This window comes from Papio anubis, chromosome 4 (genome assembly GCF_008728515.1).
Source record: "Papio anubis isolate 15944 chromosome 4, Panubis1.0, whole genome shotgun sequence".
Lineage (NCBI taxonomy): Eukaryota > Metazoa > Chordata > Mammalia > Primates > Cercopithecidae > Papio > Papio anubis.
The window spans coordinates 119688824-119706116 of NC_044979.1; the positions used below are offsets into that span (position 1 = coordinate 119688824).

Below are 17293 nucleotides of genomic sequence, written 5' to 3' on the forward strand. Positions count from 1 at the left end.
TCCCCAATCAAGATTGAGTTTTTGTTAAATGTGCTAGGCCATTCTGATACTATATGTGTTAGTCCATTCATGCTACTATAACAAAATACCACAGACTGGGTAATTTATAAACATCAGAAATGTATTTTCTCACAGTTCTAGTGACCAGGAAGTCCAACATAAAGGCACTTGCAGATTTGGTGTTTGGAGGGGGCCTGTTCAATTGATGGTGTCTTGTCATGGTAGCATCCTCACCCAGCGGGCAGGGGAGGGATGGAAAGGATGAACAGCTCCCTCCCATCTCTTTCCTAGGATCACTAAATCCCACTCATGAGGGCAGACCTCATGACTTAATCACCTCCTGAAGGCTTCACCTCTTAACACTATCACATTGTTGATTAAGTTTCAACGTACGAATTTCAGGGGGACACCAATATTCAGATCATAGCATTGTGCATCAGCACCAGTGAGCAGGGTGGACATACTCATGGAGTCTAGATGGTATAAACAACAAAAAAAAACCCTTCACAATGTGAACCCTCTGCTCTGACATCAAATGATCACAGAAAAATTCAGTTAAGCCATGTTTATCAACTGTCCATGAGGCAAGAAAAGCATTATATCCTGTAGTAATTTCAAAACGAATCATTTTTAACCAGAGCATCCTTTAACTGAAACCATGCAAAATCAACACAATGTAACATATCAGTAATTAACTATCAGCCATATGACTTGGACTAATAGTCTTAGTCTCATTTTTTATATTTATATAATTTTTCTGCCTGCATCATATTTCTTATAATATATAGCATATAAATATAAAAAATAAGTAGCATGTAAATATGAAAATTAAGTACAATCAATGTTAATTAATTACAATTAACCCATTCTCCTACTTACTAATGAAGTTAAATTTATGGGAGGTTACTTGCATTGAGTAATTATAATAGTAGAATCCATTTGTATACATGTATAAATTTTATACATTCTCTTAAGTAATTCATATTTTCATCCACCAGGTAGTCATGAGTGATATATTTTCCCAAGATTCTTAGAATGTATAAATTTTATACATTCTCTTAAGTAATTCATATTTTCATCCACCAGGTAGTCATGAGTGATATATTTTCCCAAGATTCTTAGTAGTTATTGGGCTTCAAGTCTATAAAATTAAAGTAAATGTTTAATTAAAATGAAAATACAGGCCCGGTGTGGTGGCTCACACCTGTGATACCAGCACTTTGGGAGGCCAAAGTGGGTGGATCACTTGAGGTTAGGAGTTTGAGACTAGCCTGGTCAATAGGGTAAAACCCCGTCTCTGCTAAAAATACAAAAATTAGTCAGGCTTGGTGGTGTACGTCTGTAGTCCCAGCTACTCGGGAGGCTGAGGCACAAGAATCACTTGAACCCAGAAGGTAGAGGCTGCAGTGAGCTGAGATTACACTACTGCACTCCAGCCTGAGTGAAAGAGCAAGATTCTACCTCAAAAAAAAAGATGAAAATATAACACATCACAACTTGTGAGAGACAGGTAAAGCAGTGCTAAAAGGAAAATGTATGGGATGAAATGCTCACATTAGAAAAGAGAAAAAATTCCTAAATCAATAATTAAGTTTCTACCCGAAGAAACTTGAAAAAGCAAAGCAAAATAAACCAAAAGCAATGGAAAGAAAAAATAGTAAAGATGAGAACAAAAATCAGTAAAATTGAAGACAAAAAATCACTCAAGAAAATCAATGAAACCAGAAGCTTATTGGTTCTTTGAAAAGATCGACAATTAAACACATAGCAGCACAAAGAAAGAAAAGAAAGAAGACATGAATTACTAAAATCAGTAATAAAACAGGAGCTATGATTACAGGTCCATCAGACATTAAAAGGAAAACAAAGGAATATTATCAGCAACTCTACGCACATAAATTTAACAAGTAAGAAGATGTCGATAAAGTCCTCAAAAAATGCAAACTACCTCAATTCACTCAATATGAAATAATTCACCTGAGAACTATTAAGAAAATTGGATTGATAATTTTTTTAAAACTCAAACTCAAGAAGAATACCAAACATTGAAAGAAGAATTAATTAGTATCCCTGAATCTCATCCAATAATTTCCCAACTCATTCTATGAAGTTATTATTATCCTGATACCAAAACCAAAGACAGTGAAAAAAATACAGGCCAATATTTTGCATGAATACTGCCACAAAATTTCTTTTAAAATATTGATAAAAGGAATACTTCAATATAGAAGAAGAATTGCATGCCAAGACCACAGGGAGTTTATTCCAGATATGCCAAAGTTGGCTTAGTTCTCAAACACTGATCAATAGAGTTTCCAGTCTGGCATGTAGAAGCTTGGAAGTTGCAACTCTATCCTAAAAACAAGTAAAACTCTAAACAAACTAAAAAATCAACAACTCTTCTTGGATCCCTCAGAGGTAACAGGACAAACTGTTACTCTCCAAATTGAAGAGATCTACAGGCAAATACAGAAAATCACAACTTACCTGAGCAGAAAGCTCCATGGCAACCAGTATTGGGTTAAGACAATGTAAACTGTAATTGAGGAAAACCTAACCAGTAACTGATGAATTGCTGGAAGCCTGCTGGACAAAATTGAAAGTAAAAAACTCCACGGGGATCCAGTCATAGGGTCACAGTTCCCACACTTTGAGTTTAACTGCCAGGAGCTCAACAAGGTTCTCACAGTGAATATTAGAGAAAAATTCGCTCATACTTCTTGCAGCGGGAGGGGAAAAGTAGCCATTTGAAACACTCCAGAGCATTGTGTTCTTCTCAGTTCTCAGGAGAACTGTTTAACCAGAACTTAACCTGCTAGGGTCTTACCAGAGCCTAACTGATCTGGGGGAAGAGAAATACCCAACTTTAGCCCACTATAGCCTTCCTGTACAACTATTATATATGCTTTATATATATGTGTGTGTGTGTGTGTATATATATGTGTGTGTATGTATATGTATGCTTTATACGTGTGTGTGTATATATGTATGCTTTATATATATGTGTGTATATATATACACAAACACACAGATATCATAAGCATACATAAATACATTGTTGCTATTATTATGAACTGTTATCTTTTAAATCAATTAAGAAAAAATCAAAGTTTTTTTTTTTTTTTTTTTTTTTTTTTAAAGCTTTACTTGTTCTTTCTGTGATGTTACTTATTTCTTTATTTAGATCTGGGTTTCTTACCCATATGATTTTCTTTCCTGCTAAAGAACTTTGAAATTTCTAGTGAGGCTGGTCTACTAACAATAAATCCTTCAATATTTGTTTGTCTGACAAAGTTTTTATTATTCCTTCACTTTTGAAAGATAATTCTGCAGGCTACAAAATTCTAGAGTGGTGATTTTTTTCTTACAACACATTACAGATGTATATACATACACACATATCATAAGCATACACACACATACACCCCCATATACATATAACCTATGTAAGCTTATGTATAACAGAAATGAATGATAGCAGTGGGACAATGGATAAAAAGAATTAGGTTTATTTTGTTATTGTAAGATACTCTCATTACCCACAAAGTGGTTTAGTGTTAGTTGAAAGCTGACTTATATTAGTTGTATCCTGTAAAGTCTAAGGCAACCCCTATAAAAAGTAAAAAAGGAAATATAGCATGTATGCTAAGAAAGAAGAAATCATAAAGAAAGAAGAATCATAAAGTGCTAAATTAAAACCACAAAAAGCGTAAAAAAGTCTAGGGCAACCCCTATAAAAAGTAAAAAACGAAATATAGCATGTATGCCAAGAAAGAAGAAATCATAAAGAAAGAATCATAAAGTGCTAAATTAAAACCACAAAAAGCATAAAAAAGTTGAAGACAAAAATAGGAACAAAGAACAAATGCAACAAATAGAAAATAGTGAGAAATATAGCAGATATTAATCAAACTATATTAATAGTCACTTTGAATATAAATGGGCTAAATACACCAAGAGACAGATTTTCAAAGGGGATCAAAAACAATACACCACTATTTGTTGTCTACAAGAAATCAGACACATAGACTATCTCCCCTGATCCACAAAAGATATTCCTACAACCCCCAATGGATCCCTGAAACTTTAGATAGTATTGAATCCTACACATACTATGTTTTCTCCTTATAATGGTGAGTAGCATACACACCAAGAATATACTGGACAAGGCGCTGATTTATGTACCAGGAAGGATGACATGAGATGGTGTGAATGTTCATCATGCTATTTAGAGCAGTGCAAAAAAAAATAAAGTTTAGGAGTTTTTTATTTCTGGAATTTTCCATTTAATATTTTTGGATTGCAGTTGACTATAGGTAACTGAAACCATGGAAAGCAAAACTATGGATAAAAAGGGACTACTGTATAGCTTCAAAGTAAATGGATCGATAAAGTTACACCATGTTAAGATTAATCAAAAGAAAGCAGAAGTAGCTATATTAATTTCTGGAAGAGCAGACTTCAGAACAAGGAAAGTTATCAGCCAGAGGGAGGTATTATGTAATGATAAATGAGTCAATTCTTCAGAAGACACACAGGTCTCCAATATGCATTTGCCTGAAAACAGTATCAAACACATGAGGCAAAATCTGATAGAACTGCAAGAAGAAACAGGTTAATCCACTTTTATACTTGGATATTTCCACACCCCTCTACCAGAAATGTATAGATTCGGGAAGCTGAAAAATCAGTAAGGACATAGTTGACCTGAAAAGTACCATGAGTCAAGTGGATATAATTAACATCTATTGACGTCAATCTATTGATGACATCATCTGTTGATGACTACTTCATCAACAATAGCATAATACACATTCTTCTCAAAATGATATGGAACCCTCACTAAGATAGACCACATTCTGGGTCATAAAATACCTTAACAAATTTTGAAAAATGGAAATCATACAATATCTGTTCTCAGACTACAAGGGAATTAAATGAGATATAAGTAATAGAAAGAGACTTGGAAAGTCCCCAAATACTTGAATGTTAAACAGCACACTTATAAATAACACATGGAGCCCAGAAGTCTCAAGAGAAGTTTAAAAATATTTTAAACTAAATAAAAATGAAAACCCCAATATGTGTGGGATAGAGTGAAAGCAGGACTTATAGGGACATTTGTAGTATTGAATGCATAAAGTAGAAAAGAAGAAATCTAAAACCAGTAATCTAAGCTTCCACCTTTAGAAACTAGAAAAAGAAGAGCAAATTAATTTCAAAGTAGGCTGAAGAAAAGAAATGGAGCAGTAATCAACTAATTTGAAAACAGGAAAACAATAGAGAAAACTGATTAAAACAAGAGCTTGTTCATTGAAAAGATTAATAAACGTTCTAAGTATCTCACCAAGCTAAAAACAAAAAAGAGGATGCAAATTGCTGATATAAGAAATAAAAGAGAGGACATCATTACAGATGCCATGGACATTAAAGGGATAATTTAGAAAATACTACAAACAACCCTATTCCTGCAAGTTTAATAATCTAGATGAAATGAACCAATTCCTTGAAAGACACAATCTGCCAACGCTCACACAAAATGAAATAGATACTCCAAATAGGTCTACATATATAAAAGAGATATAATCAATAATTATCATCCTTCCAAAACAGGAAGCACCAGGCCCAGATGGGATCACTGGTGAATTATACCAAACATTTAAGAAAGAAATGATATCAATATTTTACAGTTTCTTTCAGCGTTACCCTATTACCAAACCAGACATAGACACTACAAGAAAGGAAAACTAAAGACCAATATTTCTTAAGAAAATAGATACAAAAATCCTCAACAAACTATTAGCAAATTGAACCCAACAATGTGTAAGAATAATTATATATCACAACTACATGGGATTTATCCCAGGTATGCCATAATTCATCACATCAGCAGGCTAAAGAAGAAAAATCACATGATGATATCAGTAGATGTAGAAAAAAAGACCTGACAAAATCCAACACCCTTTTATGATAAGGTAAACTAGGAATAGCAGAGAACTTCATCAACTTGATAAAGACTATTTACAAAAATCCTACAACATCGTACTTACTGTTGAGAAACTCAAAGCTTTCCCACCAGGATTAGGAACAAAATAAGGATATCTCCTCTCATCATTTCCTTTCAACATCATAGTGAAGTCCCAACTACTGCAATAAGACAAGAAAAAGAAATAAAACATACACTGATAGGGAAGGAAGAAATAAAACTGTCTTTGTTTGCAGATGACTTGATGGTCTGTGTAGAAAATCCAAAACAATCAAGAAAAAAAACTTCAGGAACTAATAAGCAAGATTGCAATGTACAAGGTTAATAGACAAAATTCAATCATTTTCCTATATACTAGCAAATGACAACTGTAATTTGAAATTAAATACATAATGCACTTATATTACTATCCCCAAAATGAAATATTTAGGTATAAAATTAGCAAAATATACATAAGATCTATATGAGGAAAACTATAAAATTCTGATATAAAAAAAAATCATAGAACTATACAAATAGAGAGTGTTTCAAGTTCATGGACAGAAAGACTCAGCATGATCAAGATCTGTTGTTGAGCAATAGATTCAACACAATCCCAAACAAAATCCCAGGAAGCAATTTTGTAGATATCAAAACTGATCCTTTTTTATCTGGAGGGGCAAAAGACGTAGAATAGCCAACACAATATTGAAAGAGAAAAACATAGCTGAACTTAATATAAAGCAACAGTAATCAAGACAGTATTGTACTGGCCAAAGAATAGACACATTGATCAATGGAACAGAATAGAGAGCCCAGAAATAGACTCAGATAAATATCATGAACACTGTTTGCTAACAGAGTAAACATAATACAATGGAGCAATGATAGTTTTTTCAACGAATGTTACTGGAACAACTGAGCATCCACATGTGAAAAAGTAAATCTAGACATAGACTTTACACCCTTCATAAAAATTAACTCAAAATAGATTATATACCTACATATAAATCACAGAACCATAAAACTCATAGAAGATAACACGGGAGAAAGTTTAGATAGCTTTGGGTTTGGTGATGAATTTTTAGATACAACATCAGTAACACAAATAATAAAGAAAGAATTGATGGGCTGGCCTCCATTAAAATTAAAAATGTTTGCTCTCTGAAAGATGTTGTGAAAAGAATGAAAGGCAAACCACAGACTGGAAGAAAACATTTGCAAAACACATATGAAAAAACTGTTGTCCTAAATATACAAACAATTTTCGAATAGAATAAAGAGGGAAGAATCATTCCACTTCATTTAAAATGTATTGTGAAGACAACAGACACATAGATCAGTGGAACGGGGGAACACAGAAACAGACCCGCAACAGTATAGCAAATTTATTTTTGACAAAGGTGCAAAAGTAACTCAATGAAAGGATAGTTTTTGTTTGTTTGTTTGTTTGTTTTAACAAATGACACTGTAACAATTGGATATCCATAGACAAAAAAAAAAAAAAAAAAGAATCTCAAACCTAAACTTAACACCCTATGAAAAATTATCTCAGAATGGATCATAGATTTAAATGTAAACCATGAAAGTATAACATTCTTATAAAATAACAAGAGAAAAAGTTTAGGACGTACAGCTTCTTGATGAGTTGTTAGGACATCAAAAGCATGATCCATAAGATAGAAAATTGATGCATTTGACCTCATTGAAATATAAAATTTTTCCTTTGAAATATAAAAGTTTTATTTCATCAAAGACCCCTTTAAGATGATAGAAAGCTACAAGCTCAGATAAAATATTTGTAAACCACATATCTGATAAAGGAACAGTACCTGGAACATATAAGGAACACAACATTCAACAATGAAAACACCAAACAATTCAATTAGAAAATAGGCAAAATACATGAAGAGTCCTTTCACAGATGAGGGTATAAAATGGCAAACACATGAAAAGATGATCATCACTTGCCACTAGGGAAATACAAATTAAAACTTGAGATATCACTATACATCAATATAATGGCTAAAACAAAAACTTGTGACAAGATCAAATGCTGGTAAAGATGTGAGTAAACTGGATTAGTGGTTGGACTGTAAATTTTATAGACATTCTGGAAAACAGTTTGGTAGTTTCTTATAAAACTAAATACACAGTTACCACACAATCTGGCAATTCTGGTAGTTATGTGTATTTCTCCTATGCTTTCAATTAGGAGAAAGACTATGTTCACAGAAAATATTCAACGTTATTTATAACAGCTCAAAACTGGAAAAAAAAATGCCACTCAGCTGTTAAATTATTAAACTGTGGTACATCCATACCACGGAATTCAACTTACCTGTTAAAAGGAATGAACTATTGATACTCACCACAACTTGGATAGATCTCAAAGGCTTTATGCTGAGTTTTAAAAGCCAATCCCAAAGCCCACTTTTGATACTATATGATTCCACTTATATAGTATTCTTTTAATAATAAAAGAGTAGATATGGAGAATATTATCAGCCCTGAGGGATTAAAGATGGTGGGGCAAGAGAAGATGCAGTGTGACTATATAGGGTGGCAGAAGGAGGTCTTTGTGGTGATGGAACAATTCTGTGTCTTGATTAGGTGGTGATTACACAAAGTTGTATATACAATCAAATAACATAGATTTTTTGCACCTATTATTGAAGCGGCTACCATTGTCTGGGGTACATACCCGGGGTTTGTGGTCTCGCTCCAGGAAAATTTAGGACAGGGACACACACAAGGAGTTTAGGAGCGGAGGTTTAATAGGCAGAAGAAAGAAAAAGGAGAACAGCTCTCTCTCTAGTGAGAGAGAAGGGACTTCTGAAAGGAAAGACTGGCTGGTGGCAGATGCGCTGGATTTTATACTCCGCCTTAAGGAGGCAGTGTCTCATTTATGTAGGTCTCACAGATTGGTTCGATCAGATGTGACGTTTACATAGCATGGGGGAAGGCTGGTTGCCCCCCCAATCTTATTTTGTAAATGAACTCTCCCCTTGGCGGTTGCCATCTTGTCTGCTCCTTACTATACACGTGGCTGGCAGAGTAGGGAAGATGGAGCTGCCATCTTGAACATGTCTAGTCCATAGTTCCTGCTGGTATTCTCTCTTATAAGCTCCCAGCTTGTTTGTCTATGTCTGCAGTGCGACTTTACGGGCTGCTCTTCCTTAGAAAATGATTTGAGGCTGGTTTGCATTAAAAGGAAAAGCTTTACCGAGGACTCCCATACCCTATCTGCCTAAGTGATTTATTCTTCACTGCTATATCATTCTATAATCATGTAAGCTGTAACTTTGGGAAAACTGAGTGAAGGGTGCATAGGACCTCCTACTCCCTTCGCAACTTCCAGGTTTGATTTCAAAATAAAACAAATTTTTAAAAAGTAGTATGTTTTTATAAAGAAAATAAATGCACATGCATGTAGGTACACATGTTCAGAGGGACTTGGTTGAAAGAATCTCACAATTTGATTATTAGGAATGCTGCTTATAGGACAAAGGCTTTAAAAATTTCAGGAATTAAAATCTGTTGTAAAAATCCAAATTTACATTTTGGTTAAATTTTCATAACTTACCACTTTTATGTGGTTTTGATTCAAAAAGAATTTACCTACTACAAGAGCAGTAACTTTACATCATAACTAAATATTTGAAGCAGGAAAAAATAGCAACATAGCATACATTAATTTTTTTTTTTTTTTTTTGAGATGGAGTCTCACTCTGTCACCCAGGTTGGAGTGCAGTGGCACAATCTCAGCTCACTGCAACCTCCGCTCCCTGGGATCAAGCGATTCGCCTGCCTCAGCCTCCCAAGTAGCTTGGATTATAGGCACCTGCCACTGCACTTGGCTAATTTTTGTATTTTTAGTAGAGATGGGATTTCACCATCTTGGCCAAGCTGGTCTTGAACTTCTGACCTCGTGATCCACCCACCTCAGCCTCTCAAAGTGCTGGGATTACAGGCGTGAGCCATCGTGCCAGGCTGGCATATATTAATTCTAATTGTTATCTGAATAATCCCCTCCTTAAGCTAAAAATCACTTTAGATGAAGAAAGCTTATTTTAGGAATTTTTAAGGGTCCACATTTACACAGCTTATTTGAAACACAAATTGACCTTCCATCACCTCAATTGTACTGTGTTAAGACAGAAGCAGCGTATTCAACATGGGCAGTTCTATGATGTATTAGAAAAAGGGGTGTAAAAGATAGTACTTATCATGAGAGTAAATGATAGCTATGGAAAGGGACCATTCATCACTCAGCCATCTCCACCACAGCAGCCACTGCTACAGCAGTGCCACTGCTTTTACTCACGCTGTGAAACAACCAGGACAATAGTTCTTCAAAGTCATCAGGGACTAAATAAACAAAAAGGAAGCAAATTTTGGTAAATATTCATTTTTTACATTCGAAACATAGCATGTCCTCAAGTTTACATTCCCTCTTAGAATTTCATTGATAATATATTTTAATTTGAGGTAAACCTTAATTTCTGTCATTTAAAAAAGGGTTTTGTTTGTGTGCATTGTACTTTGTGTTTTTGTAAACTACAATACAATAGAAAACTCTACAATGAGAGAATTACTGTCTAATGGAGATGTCAGAGGTGTTTGAACCAGAGCCACTCCATCTTGAATAGGGGCTGGGTAAAATGAGGCTGAGACCTACTGGGCTGCATTCCCAGATGGTTAAGGCATTCTAAGTCACGATGAGATGGGACGTTGGCACAAGAAACAGGTCGGCGCAAGAAACAGGTCATAAAGACCTTGCTGATAAAGCAGGCTGCAGTAAAGAAGCCAGCTAAAACCCACCAAAACCAAGATGGCCATGAGAGTGACCGCTAGTCATCCTCACTGCTACACTCCCACCAGCACTATGACAGTTTACAAATGCCATGTCAACATCAGGAAGTTACCTTATATGGTCTAAAACGGGGAGGAACCCTCTGTTCTGGGAATTGCCCACCCCTTTCCCAGAAAACTCATAAATAATTGACCCCTTGTTTAGCATATAATCAAGAAATAACCATAAAAATGGGCAGCCAGCAGCCCTTGGGGCTGCTTTGTCTAAGTGGAGTAGCCATTCTTTATGTCACTGGCATCTGTGTGAAGAGACCACCAAACAGGCTTTGTGTGAGCAACAAGGCTGTTTATTTCACCTGGGTGCAGGTGGGCTGAGTCCGAAAAGACAGTCAGCAAAGGGAGATAGGGGTGGGGCTGTTTTATAGGATTTGGGTAGGTAAAGGAAAATTACAGTCAAAGGGGGTTGTTCTCTGGCTGGCAGGGGTGGGGGTCACAAGGTGCTCAGTGGGGGAGCTTTTGAGCCAGAAAAAGGAATTTCACGAGGTAATGTCATCAGTTAGGGCAGGAACAGGCCATTTTCACTTCTTTTGTAGTGGAATGTCATCAGTTAAGGCAGGAACTTGCCATATGGATGTGTATGTGCACATCACGGGGGATATGATGGCTTAGCTTTGTCTTAGAGGCCTGTCACTTTATTCCTTCACTTTCTTAATAAACTTGCTTTCACTTTACTCTATGGACTCACCCTAAATTCCTTCTTGCATAAGATCCAAAAACCCTCACTTGGGGTGTGGATCAGGACCCCTTTCCAGTAACAGGGTAACTAGTTAAAATAATAATAAGGACAAAAAATTCAAAAAAGAACAAAGAGCTAAAGAATATAGTAAATATTAACTGTCAAAAAAAATTTAATAAATCATACTATCATAAAATTCTTATCAAGAAGAATTTTTTTTTTAATCACAGCCATGGGGGACAAACATCTGAAGTCCAGATGCTTGTGTCGCCTTCACCCCAAGTTTAGTTTGGATGTTGTGACTGAAGCAAGGGAAACCAGAATCAATGTTTCTTCTCATTAGTCATTTAGCAACGATAAAGAGATAAATCTCTATATAACTATATTTGAAAGTGTATAAAACCAACTTTCTTATGTGAAACAGCTTGTAAATTGTTGCTTTCTGCCTCTAGGATTGTGTGTTTTAAATCATTTTAACACTTGATGTTTTCGTTGGCTTTTCGTTTTTCCATATGAATATAGGCTTTAGTAATAAATTCCAATAATTTTTATATCTCTTTCTTGCCTGAAGCATATGATTTAAAAAAAGTGCTAAGCATTTATATGTTTCCTAAATGCAGGAGGACCAGTTTCAATTGACCCATCAATAGAGTCCATGTTGAATAAACAACGGTGAACGCACACAATGGAGTCATAAAGAACAAGTACTGAGTCTGTGTATGGATGTGGAGTAATAAGCTGGGACATGCTTTTAGGTGAAAAAAAGCAAAGTACATAGCATTAAGAAGTATGTTACCTTTTGTGAAAGAAAAATGAGGAAATAATTTGCTTATTCTTTTTTTTTTCTTTTGAGACGGAATCTCGCTCTGTCACCCAGGCTGGAGTGCAGTGGCCGGATCACAGCTCACTGCAAGCTCCGCCTCTCGGGTTTACGCCATTCTCCTGCCTCAGCCTCCCAAGTAGCTGGGACTACGGGCGCCCGCCACCTCGCCCAGCTAGTTTTTTGTATTTTTTAGTAGAGACGGTGTTTCACCGTGTTAGCCAGGATGGTCTCGATCTCCTGACCTCGTGATCCGCTCATCTCCGCCTCCCAAAGTGCTGGGATTACAGGCTTGAGCCACCGCGCCCGGCCAATTTGCTTATTCTTTAAAAAAGTTACACTAGAAGGATAAATTAGAAATCACTGAAAATGATCGACATAATGGCTGGAGGTGGGAGGTAACAGAGGAAGTGGAGAGGATAAATGGGAACAGATGGACTTAATTCTGTTTGCCCGTGATAATACAACCACACAGAGAAGAGATAAGTGACTTTTGAGCAAAATATGTTGACTATAAGAAGTGCAAAATATATATTACTAGGAATGACATTTGCATTGTAATTTTTAAATTACATAATAGTAGGATAAAAATAGAATATATTAAGGATTTTAATAAACAAGAGTCTGTCAACAAAGAGAGTCAAACTCTGTAAAATATTTAAAGAGATTTATTCGGAGCCAAATATGAGTGACCATGGTCCATGACACAGTCCCAGGAGAGTCTAAGAATGTGTGCCCAAGGTGATTGGGACACAGCTTGGCTTTATACATTTTAGGGAGACATAAGACATCAATCAATACATGTAATGTATATATTGGTTTGGTCCTGAAAGGCGGGACTACTCAAAACTAAGGGTGGAGATGGGGGCCACTTCCTAGTCATACGTGTATTCAAAGATGTTCTGATTGACAATTGCTTGAAAGAGCTATTATATAAAGACCTGGAATCAATAGAAAGGAATGTCTGGGTTAAGATAAGTGGTTGTGGAGATCATAGTTTTGTCATGCAGGTGAAGCCTCCAGTAGCAGGCTTCAGTGCTCTTAGCAGACCTATAAAGGTGCCAGACTCTTCATTAATTCTTTCCTGGATGAGGGAAAAGACCTGGAAAGGGAAGGGGATTCTCTACGGATTTTCCCCACAAAAGACAGCCTCTCAGGGCCATTTCAAAATATGTCAAAGAAATATATTTTGGAATAAAATACATCTATTTCTTTCAGGGACCACTGTCTGTCATGTGATGCCACTACTAGAGTCAAGCTGGAATTTGGTGTCTTATTGCTACAAAAAGTCTGTTTTGTCAGTTTTAAGATCTCTATTTTAATGGTAAAGCTGGTCAGCTGTGCCTGAATTCCAAAAGGAGGAGGTTATAATGAGGCATGTCCAATGCCTAAACCTCATCATGATCTGAGATAGGTTTTCAGGCTAACTTTGGAATGCCCTTGTCCACAAGGAGGGGTCCATTCAATTGGTGAGGGACTTAGAATTTTATTTTTGATTTACAAGACTTAGTGTAAAATGAGATATATAATTAAAATCTAAATACAATAGGATGAGCAAAATAAGTAAATACATTAAATTTAAAGTGTTTCATTGTATGAGAAAAGCTACACAGACACAAATCTAAGAGGAAAATTTTTGAATTATAATTAATATGAATTTATAATTTTTAAAAATGTATGCATATGTGTTTTTATGTGTTCCTATCTGTGCCCCCCAGGAAGGCCTAGAAGTGCCACCCCAGTATACTACATGTGATAACCAGGTCTTTGTTCTAAATATATGCTCCACCAAAAGGAAGAGAGAAGGTTAATTACAGATATGGGCAAGATGAGCTGAAGATATCTTCTTAGTTTAGAAATGAAAGAGGCTTTTAACGATTAAAGGAGTGTGGCAAAAAGACATGAGAGTTAGCTTGATGTCCAGATCTCCCATTAGCCAAATTTTGGACAATTTAAACATCAAAAAGAATAAAGACTTCAGTGTGTTGCAAAAGACTGAAAAATAAAGATTTTATATTCTACAGTAAAATGCAAAATGAAGAGTTAACTTTAGAATGATAAAAGCTCATTACAAGTGACTATTGCCCTGACATAGAAAGACTAATTCAGGTAAAGACTTTTGCTAGCATTTGTAGAACAACAGGATAGGTGAAATATAATTATCCAGTTTAGCCCTCATGAGGCCCTGTGAGGTCTTATTATTCCCATTAAGGCACACGATAATTAATTTAATCAGTCCCAGATCACATAACTATTAAGTACCAGATTTTTAATCCAGATTTGTCTGGAGATGAGACCTGACAGTATCTGTATCTAATAATACAGGCCTTCTGGGCAATTATGGTGTGGCTTCTCTGTGCAAAGCACACTGACAGATATTAGGGTGAAATAAAAGCAGATTGTATTTTCAAATTTACCTCTGCAAAAAAAGACGATACAGAAAAGAAGGCATGCCAAAGAGAGCTCGAGCCAAATGTGACTAATTAGGGAAATTTTTACAACCTAGGCACCATCCGAATGGTCACTGTGGCACTGTTGGCCTTATGGACTAAGGAAAATGCATTGCAGAGCAAGGAAGGCAGCAAAGTGTGGAGGCCAGTTGTGTGGGGTGTGGTGGAGTGCAGAGAGGACTATAATATCCTTTTGGGGCCACTGGGTGGGGAGGGGTCTTGAATTTAAAGTCTTACAATTCACCAAAACTAATGGATATGTGACACTGGGCTCAGACATCATAAATCTGGTGTTTTCAGGTAATGCACATACTGGCCCCCTGGAATCACGGGACTGGCGCTCAAGCAAGAAAGTACAATTGGAACTATAATTTGGGAGTCATTGGCAGATGAATGATTATTGGGTTCTCTGAAAGAGAAGAGTTCAAGGGCAGAATCTTAGGACAGTGTCTGAGCAGGGGACAAGAAGAAAAGAAAGTTCAGGCCTGGGTGTGGCAACTCATTCCTGTAATCCCAGCACTATGGGAGGCCAAGGCGGGAGGATCTCTTGAGCCCAGGAGTTTGAGACCAGCCTGGGCAACATAGAAAGACCTCATATCTCCAAAAAAAAATTTTTTTTTTAAAGTTAGTCAGGTGTGGTGGTGTGCTCCTCTGATCGGAGCTACTCGGGAGGCTAAGGTGGGAGGGTCCCTTGGGCCCAGGAGGTTGAAGCAGCTACAGTGAGCCGTGATCATGCCACTGCACTCCGGCCTGGGTGACAGAGCAAGACCCTGTCTCAAACACAAAACAAACAAAAAAGAAAACAGAATTCAAGGAGGGAGAAGGGGGCACATGCGAGCAGGGAGCCATGTGCAGAGCTGGGCATCCAGAGGCGCAGGCCCTCCACCTCCTGGGCGAACTTGAAAGCCAGCACCACAGAACATGAGCTATTGTGCTTAGAATTATTCAAAGGCCAGCTGTTATTCTGGAGTTTGCTGGATTAATTCATTTTTTAAAATTTTGCAGATGGACCTTTTTCATCTCTTTGATGACTTCACACATTATAATTGAACACATTTTAGTTGTGAGCACATTATCAAAGATATTAGAAGCAAAGAAGGGAGGAGAATGAGAATTTTGCAAACTGCTGAGACAGAAGTTGAGGGCCAGGATGCAGTAATTACCAGTGTTTGAATTTTGGAGGGAGGTGTAGAAGTAGAGCAGTTGCTCATAGTTGAATGAGGTCTGTAGGTATAAACCATAATAGAAAGCCATCAATTTTTAAAAAATAATGTGTTTTAACTAACATTGGAACTCTTTCTGATAGCCATCTCTCCATGTCCTTGATCTTAACATAAAGTGCAGATGTGACACATTTGTTGGCTGATATATTATGGCTGATATAGAATTGATTGAGAATTACAGAGATCCTCGATTCTCATGGAAGATTGTGAAAGATACACTCCTGCAGCACACTGAGATCGTGCTTCTCAAAGCGTATCCCCAAACAAGCCGCATCCACATCACCTGAGAACTTATCAAAGCAAATTCTCAGGCCCCAACCCAAACCTAGTGAGTCACAAACTCTGCAAACAGTGTTTTCAACAGCCCTCCAGGCCATTGCAATGTATGGGAAAGTTTGAAAAGCTGCCCTGGGAGGCCTGGAAAGTACACTGAATTTATGTCACTTCAAGCAGTTTGCTTGTTTTAGGATTATCTCTGCCGAAAGTGTCCTGAAGAAGACTGGTTCTTTGAAGGTCTTAGTTATGCTTTTTCTGTGATTATTTAGAATTAATTAAATCAAATGGTTGCAGATTTTAGCCCCCAAATGGAATAGTTAATGAAAGTCACAGTGTTGTCTCTTACAAACATTTTAAATGGGCTGGGCGCAGTGGCTCACACCTGTAATCCCAGCACTTTGGGAGGCCAAGGCGGGCAGATCACGAGGTCAAGAGATGGAGATCATCCTGGCCAACATGGTGAAACCCAATCTCTACTAAAAATACGAAAATTAGCTGGGCATGGTGGCATGCTCCTGTAGTCCCAGCTACTCTGGAGGCTGCGGCAGGAGAATCGCTTGAACCCGGGAGGCGGAGGTTGCAGTGAGCCGAGATCGCGCCACTGCACTCCAGCCTGGTGACAGAGCAAGACTCTATTTCAAAAAAAAAAAAAAAATTAAATGACATTGGTTTCATTTCAGAACAAAAGTAGAGTACTTCACATTACTGAAACTATAACTTTGCCACTGTCCTTCATAAAAGAAACTGAATAAAATACGTGCCATTGGCCGGGTGCAGTGGCTCACGCCTGTAATCCCAGAACTTTGGGAAGCCGAGGTGGGTGGATCACCTGAAGTCAGGAGTTCAAGATCAGCCTGGCCAACATTGGTAAACCCCATTTCTACAAAAAATACAAAAATTAGCTGGGTATGGTGGCATGCCCCTGTAATCCTAGCTACTTGAATGGCTGAGGCAGGAGAATTGCCTGAATCTGAGAGGCGGAAGTTGCAGTAAGCCGAGATCGTGCCA

At 37.0% G+C, this 17293-nt stretch overlaps 1 protein-coding gene across 2 annotated transcripts in view; it reads left to right on the forward strand.

Moving 5' to 3' along the window:
• VWC2 (von Willebrand factor C domain containing 2) overlaps positions 1-17293 on the forward strand; it is a 149328-nt gene that overhangs the window by 121820 nt on the left and 10215 nt on the right. The window lies entirely within an intron of this gene.